Here is a 7,577-nt window from a genome sequence, read left to right on the forward strand (position 1 = left end):
GTGGGATCTAAACTCTAGTGCTTCCTCTAAAATAATTTCCTTTCTCAATTCAGAAATGTGTGTGTGTAAGTTACAACACCCGTGACACCAAAACGGCTTTCTTTTCTCTCTTTTCTCTACACTCTGCACTGTGAGAACACACACCAAATCAGAAAGGCTTTTTTCTCTCTTTTCTACATTATGGACTGTGGGGACACAAAACCGCTCTCTTTTTTTTTTTTTGATTGTGTGCCAGGGCGTTGTCTCACGTATTAGATTATGCTTACGATACGAATGGGTTTATCAGTCACATCAGAATCCATACATACTGATCCTCCCGTAATAAAATGGTCGGATCTTATCAAACACACTTTGTTTCTTGTGACAATCAAGTCAGCGAAACAGCGTATACACGTCAAGACACTGAATCAAGTTTGCCACAAGAACTCATAAGTTTGGCAGTATTGCTCTGCCGTCAGCAATCATACACCCATTTTATTTTCGTGAGACATGTGCAGGCACCTGTTCATCTACTGTTCTATCACTATGAATTAGTTTATCTATTATCAATAAGGATACTTCTACAACTACTATCAAAGTATGTCCAGACTTCTTATGTTGTCAGTTGCTATATATGAATAAGTGGGTAGCTACTGACAAGCATTAAGCATGTCACACAGCCCAAACATATAACATTTCAGGACACACCACACAGTTAACAACCACCGTGAAGTGTCAAAGCCCAAACATGTAACATTCAACAGGACACTTACACAAGACATTCTAATCAAACAGTCAGACAACATACAAGAACATATACCCCAGCCGGCATTGCTCCCTGCCTATTTTCCTACAGCTCACTATGTGTGCGCACACCTTTATTCACAAACTCTTCAACTTATACTCTTTTACCAAAGCTGCTACAGCTCGATTGGCCGAATACCCTTAGATCCTATTTCGGTGAATTTGACATCTGCCTTACATGTAACAGATTAGCGGTTTAGCAGTTTTAATTTAGTTTGAGTGAAGGAATTCATTTTATAGCAAAATCCGAAATCGTGAAGAACTCATGAAAGTAAGGTTATTCTCGGATTCCTGAAACTTTAGATTTGCTATTTCTTTTACTGCAAAGTACAACGTTGTTTTTTTTTGTTTAAATCTTTCAAGACATGGTAAATATGAAGGACAAAGCAGTTTTAACATAGTTTGAGTGAAGGAATTCATTTTATTGATAAAATCCCAAAAGTCTGCTGAGAAAAGAGAGTGAATGCGAAGTAGACTTTAACACGGCTCTGGGAGCGAGCCGAGTGCGGGCTAACCGGGAGAATTGCTTCAAAGAAACGCGACACCGAATGAGCGGTCAGAACAAAGCCTCAATACGGTTTTCCCGTGGTGTTTTTGTTGCTGCCTTGTCTTTTGCACAGAGTAAAAGACAAGGCAGCCATCGAATAGGGCCCGATTGTTCCTACTTGGTCAGCCGAGGAGCAAGGGGGGAGGGTGGGGGGGGGGGGGGGGGGGGGGGGGGGGGGCAAGCGTCTCAACCAAGCAAAGCTCACCATGGGGAAGATGGCTATGCCAACTAGCCTGATGCCCTGCTCCCGCAGTGACGGATAATCGTACTCTGGTTTCTCTTCATAACGTACAAGTCTTTCGCCTTTTACTAAAGACTTCTGTGGAGAGCAGCACTAATGAGTTGTTTCTATTTTTGGCAGGCTTTACCTTTGCGGGTGAAGCCCTTTCTGTCTGTGCAAAAGAAATCTTGTTACTGTGCAGAGTGACTTCTCTGAGTAGAGTCGCCTTACTTGTTGCGACTGTGCCGATGTTCGAAGCTGGAGTGCAAAGTTGTTGCTTGAATGGTGCTTGCTGGAGCGTGCGGGAGTGCAAAGTTATACCATTTAAAAGGGCTGAAGAGTGCTCAGTGCAGCAGGTGGGCGGAGGTGCAAAGTGACACTCTGGCCACCTATGGCCATAAAAAGAACAGGGGTGTTAGCGGACAAGTGCGCATTGTGCCAGGAAGGGCCCTCGGACGTGAACCAGTGGACAGTTGTCGCTTCTCGGCCTTTTGGCTAAGATCAAGTGTAGTATCTGTTCTTATCAGTTTAATATCTGATATGTCCTCTATACGAGGACTACATATTAAATGGATTTTTAGCAATAGGAGTTGAAAAAGTAGCTTGCTCCGTTCACTCCAAGCATTGACCCCCGTACTGCAGTGCCGCTGGGAACGGTGCGCTCTTCTCTACTCTTGTGAAAAAGCAAACAGCGGTGCAGGATGCAAGTTTCAGGGAGCCCAAGATGAAACTTTCTTTTAGTCTGCTGAGAAAAGAGAGTGAATGCGAAGTAGACTTTAACACGGCTCTGGGAGCGAGTCGAGTGCGGGCTAACCGGGAGAATTGCTTGAAAGAAACGCCATACCAAATGAGCGGTCAGAACAAAGCCTCAATACGGTGTTCCCGTTGTGTTTTTGTTGCTGCCGCTGTTTGCTTTTTCACAAGAGCGCACCTGTTGAGGGGGGGGCCTGGGGGGGGCCTGGGTGATGGTGGGTCTCAGGCCCGGGCTGCTGCGACTGGTGTGACCGGGTGGTTTGTTTGTATGTTTTTTGTTGTTGTTTGTTTGTTTTTTGTAGAGGTCCTCCGGAGTGGGGTTGGGTTGAGTGGGGTGGGGCGGGATGGGTACCTTCTGGGGGTACAGTAGCTCCCAGAATATGGTCACTGCAGGCCCCGATTCTGGTGGACATCAGGCCCTCCTGTCCTGTGTTGGCTCCCTTTTAAAAAGTACAGAACTTAGAACAGGTCTAGTCCCTGGCTTTCGGCAGAACTGTCTTCTTTACTTTTTTTTTTTTTTTCCCCTTATCGTGTTCAGCATTATGGCAGCAGAATTGTAGTCTGAATACCTTTGATGCCAAACAGATTTGCTTTGCCAAGGGAAGTTTTATAAATGTAAAGCTCCCCTTGATGCCCATTTATTTATTTCTGTTTACAATATATGACATGTAATAGAACTGAACCGGACCGGGGGACAAGGAAAGAAGAAGAGGAAAGAAGAGAAAAACAGAACATACATCGCATACAACACAGCTGTGGATATAGATGACCTGAGACGACATGATAATACATCAACTGCTTAGCGACCATACTACTGGACTATAATGAATGTGGTTGTGTGTGTGTGAGAACATGCAACACCCATGGCACAGGACCTACATGATAACCGTGCTTAGTTATGAGTGTATAAGCGTACAGGGCCACAATCCACAGCCCCCCCAAGCAATCAGAAGCAGGCAGAGAGGGCCACAAGACCCAGGCCACCAGCAGCCCCCACAGAGCACAGAACCCAGGAAGCCCACCGCAGGGGCAACCACGCATCCACCCAGAAGACTGCAGAGGAAGCCCCCGGAAAGAGCCCCCATAAGCATAGGGCAGAGGCCCTCCGGGAGCCAGGGGCAACAGCCCACCGACGTCGCCAGGCCCCAGCCGCCCAGACATGGGCCGTGCACTGGATCCGGGCCCCAGGAGCCCGAGCGCCCCCAAACCCCCCGACAGAGGCCCCACCCAATACCCAGGAGGGCCAAGCGCCCCAGACAGCCACACAGTGGGTCAGCGCCTGCCCCAGCACCCCTGGCCAAGTGCCCTGGGAGTCAAGACGTGCCCACAGGTGGGTGAAGTCGCGAGCAGCGGAGAGAGGCCACGCCGCCCCCCCCCCATCGGGAGAAGCACAGGCAGGCCAGGCGACAGCAAGTCCAAGATCCAGGCCCAATCATTACCACACACACTTTCATGTCCCATACATCCACACGTCCTCCCTCCCTCGACTCCGCTGGGGTGTAGTGCAGCGGGCACACCAGGGGGCCAGCAGCCCCCCAGCCACCAGAGACCCCAAACCAGCAGAACAATTAATTAATCCTCCTGGCCCCTCCCGCCCCGAGCAGCAACCAGGAAGCAGGGGTGTGCGAAGAAGACCCCTCCCCTCACCCTTCTGGCTCTTCAATATTTTCTAATAGTGAGCAATTAAAATTGAGGGGCAGCCAAACTTGTAGAACTGGGAGCGTGGCCCTCTGGGCAGCCTACATACCCAAAGAGCCCCGCCCACCAGATGCCACTCAGTGTAACCACCCCCCAAGACCTAATGTGTGTGTGTGAGTGTGTTTGATAAGTAGTAATGTCTAAGGTGTAATTAAAACAGGGGTGGGAACTGCAGAGTGCAACTACTGCAGAGTCCACTACACCCCACCGAACACACACGCCCCCAAAACCCTTCATGTGTGAGTGTGTGCTGTGTACAGGAGCCAGAAGGGAGAATGGGGATATACACTGGGGGCAGCCAGGGACTGGCTGCAATAGGCATCCCCGCTACCAGGGAGCCAACACAGGACAGGAGGGCCTGATGTCCACCAGGCTCGGGGCCTGCAGCGACCATATTCTGGGAGCTACTGTACCCCCAGAAGGTACCCATCCCGCCCCACCCCACTCAACCCAACCCCACTCCGGAGGACCTCTACAAAAAACAAACAAACAACAACAAAAAACAAACAAACAAACCACCCGGTCACACCAGTCGCAGCAGCCCGGGCCTGAGACCCACCATCACCCAGGCCCCCCCAGAGCCCCCCTAAACAGGTGCGCTCTTGTGAAAAAGCAAACAGCGGCAGCAACAAAAACACAACGGGAACACCGTATTGAGGCTTTGTTCTGACCGCTCATTTGGTATGGCGTTTCTTTCAAGCAATTCTCCCGGTTAGCCGACACTCGGCTCACTCCCATAGCCGGGTTAAAGTCTACATCGCATTCACTCTCTTTTCTCAGCAGACTAAAAGAAAGTTTCATCTTGGGCTCCCTGAAACTTGCATCCTGCACCGCTGTTTGCTTTTTCACAAGAGTAGAGAAGAGCGCACCGTTCCCAGCGGCACTGCAGTACGGGGTCAATGCTTGGAGTGAACGGAGCAAGCTACTTTTTCAACTCCTATTGCTAAAAATCCATTTAATATGTAGTCCTCGTATAGAGGACATATCAGATATTAAACTGATAAGAACAGATACTACACTTGATCTTAGCCAAAAGGCCGAGAAGCGACAACTGTCCACTGGTTCACGTCCGAGGGCCCTTCCTGGCACAATGCGCACTTGTCCGCTAACACCCCTGTTCTTTTTATGGCCATAGGTGGCCAGAGTGTCACTTTGCACCTCCGCCCACCCGCTGCACTGAGCACTCTTCAGCCCTTTTAAATGGTATAACTTTGCACTCCCGCACGCTCCAGCAAGCACCATTCAAGCAACAACTTTGCACTCCAGCTTCGAACATCGGCACAGTCGCAACAAGTAAGGCGACTCTACTCAGAGAAGTCACTCTGCACAGTAACAAGATTTCTTTTGCACAGACAGAAAGGGCTTCACCCGCAAAGGTAAAGCCTGCCAAAAATAGAAACAACTCATTAGTGCTGCTCTCCACAGAAGTCTTTAGTAAAAGGTGAAAGACTTGTACGTTATGAAGAGAAACCAGAGTACGATTATCCGTCACTGCGGGAGCAGGGCATCAGGCTAGTTGGCATAGCCACCTTCCCCATGGTGAGCTTTGCTCGGTTGAAACGCTTGCTCCCCCCCCCCCCCCCCTTGCTCCTCGGCTGACCAAGTAGGAACAATCGGGCCCTATTCGATGGCTGCCTTGTCTTTTACTCTGTGCAAAAGACAAGGCAGCAACGAAAACACCACGGGAAAACCGTATTGAGGCTTTGTTCTGACCGCTCATTCGGTGTCGCGTTTCTTTCAAGCAATTCTCCCGGTTAGCCCGCACTCGGCTCGCTCCCAGAGCCGTGTTAAAGTCTACTTCGCATTCACTCTCTTTTCTCAGCAGACTCTTGGGATTTTATCAATAAAATGAATTCCTTCACTCAAACTATGTTAAAACTGCTTTGTCCTTCATATTTACCATGTCTTGAAAGATTTAAACAAAAAAACCAACGTTGTACTTTGCAGTAAAAGAAATAGCAAATCTAAAGTTTCAGGAATCCGAGAATAAGCTTACTTTCATGAGTTCTTCACGATTTCGGATTTTGCTATAAAATGAATTCCTTCACTCAAACTAAATTAAAACTGCTAAACCGCTAATCTGTTACATGTAAGGCAGATGTCAAATTCACCGAATTAGGATTATTCGGTATTCGGCCAATCGAGCTGTAGCAGCTTCGGTAAAAGAGTATAAGTTGAAGAGTTTGTGAATAAAGGTGTGCGCACACATAGTGAGCTGTAGGAAAATAGGCAGGGAGCAATGCCGGCTGGGGTATATGTTCTTGTATGTTGTCTGACTGTTTGATTTGAATGTGTTGTGTAAGTGTCCTGTTGAATGTTACATGTTTGGGCTTTGACACTTCACGGTGGTTGTTAACTGTGTGGTGTGTCCTGAAATGTTATATGTTTGGGCTGTGTGACATGCTTAATGCTTGTCAGTAGCTACCCACTTATTCATATATAGCAACTGACAACATAAGAAGTCTGGACATACTTTGATAGTAGTTGTAGAAGTATCCTTATTGATAATAGATAAACTAATTCATAGTGATAGAACAGTAGATGAACAGGTGCCTGCACATGTCTCACGAAAATAAAATGGGTGTATGATTGCTGACGGCAGAGCAATACTGCCAAACTTATGAGTTCTTGTGGCAAACTTGATTCAGTGTCTTGACGTGTATACGCTGTTTCGCTGACTTGATTGTCACAAGAAACAAAGTGTGTTTGATAAGATCCGACCATTTTATTACGGGAGGATCAGTATGTATGGATTCTGATGTGACTGATAAACCCATTCGTATCGTAAGCATAATCTAATACGTGAGACAACGCCCTGGCACACAATCAAAAAAAAAAAGAGAGAGCGGTTTTGTGTCCCCACAGTCCATAATGTAGAAAAGAGAGAAAAAAGCCTTTCTGATTTGGTGTGTGTTCTCACAGTGCAGAGTGTAGAGAAAAGAGAGAAAAGAAAGCCGTTTTGGTGTCACGGGTGTTGTAACTTACACACACACATTTCTGAATTGAGAAAGGAAATTATTTTAGAGGAAGCACTAGAGTTTAGATCCCACATTTGTTGATAGGCATTCATTTATTTCTTCACTTCTGATGAAGTTTCAACAATAAACAACAAACTTTGTATTATGAGAAAGAACCAGACTCATTCTTCAGGAATCCGAAAATAAGCTCTATTTTACGAGTTATGCACGAATTCGGATTCTCCTATAAAACCTTAACTCTAACCAAGTTAAGACTGCTTTGTCCTTCATATTTATTCATGTCTAATCAAGTTTCAACGATAAACAACGTTGTACTTTGTACTTCTTCAGCAATAAGCATCTCTCGACATATGACGAAATACAGATTTTGCTATAAAATTAATTCCTTCTATCAGCCTGACTCAAAACTGTTTGTCCTCCTTATTTATCCACTTCAAATCAAGTTTCAACAATTAAAAAAATGTTGTAGTTTGAGAAAAAACAACTTAATCTTAAGCAATCAGTAGGGTAAGAAAGGGTAAGAAAAGGTGCAAATGCCAACCATACATCACTAAAAGGTGGAGCGGAAGTATTCGGCTGCAAGTAGGTGCGAATGCCT

General features: G+C 46.6%; 4 non-coding genes across 4 annotated transcripts; 2 read left to right on the forward strand and 2 right to left on the reverse strand.

The window, feature by feature from the left end:
• Window positions 1-1,595: 1,595 nt before the first annotated feature.
• Window positions 1,596-1,709, forward strand: LOC140317203 (U5 spliceosomal RNA). The gene has a single exon (XR_011917537.1). It is a non-coding gene; the product is annotated as a U5 spliceosomal RNA (small nuclear RNA).
• A 316-nt stretch (window positions 1,710-2,025) lies between these two features.
• Window positions 2,026-2,217, forward strand: LOC140317020 (U2 spliceosomal RNA). The gene has a single exon (XR_011917373.1). It is a non-coding gene; the product is annotated as a U2 spliceosomal RNA (small nuclear RNA).
• A 2,642-nt stretch (window positions 2,218-4,859) lies between these two features.
• Window positions 4,860-5,050, reverse strand: LOC140317298 (U2 spliceosomal RNA). Its single transcript, XR_011917624.1, has one exon. It is a non-coding gene; the product is annotated as a U2 spliceosomal RNA (small nuclear RNA).
• Window positions 5,051-5,366: 316 nt separating this feature from the next.
• LOC140317393 (U5 spliceosomal RNA) lies at window positions 5,367-5,480 on the reverse strand. Its single transcript, XR_011917711.1, has one exon. It is a non-coding gene; the product is annotated as a U5 spliceosomal RNA (small nuclear RNA).
• Between the last annotated feature and the right edge of the window lie 2,097 nt (window positions 5,481-7,577).

The sequence above is a fragment of the Leuresthes tenuis genome, unplaced genomic scaffold (assembly GCF_036924035.1).
Source record: "Leuresthes tenuis unplaced genomic scaffold, fLeuTen1.0.hap1 SCAF_10, whole genome shotgun sequence".
NCBI lineage: Eukaryota > Metazoa > Chordata > Actinopteri > Atheriniformes > Atherinopsidae > Leuresthes > Leuresthes tenuis.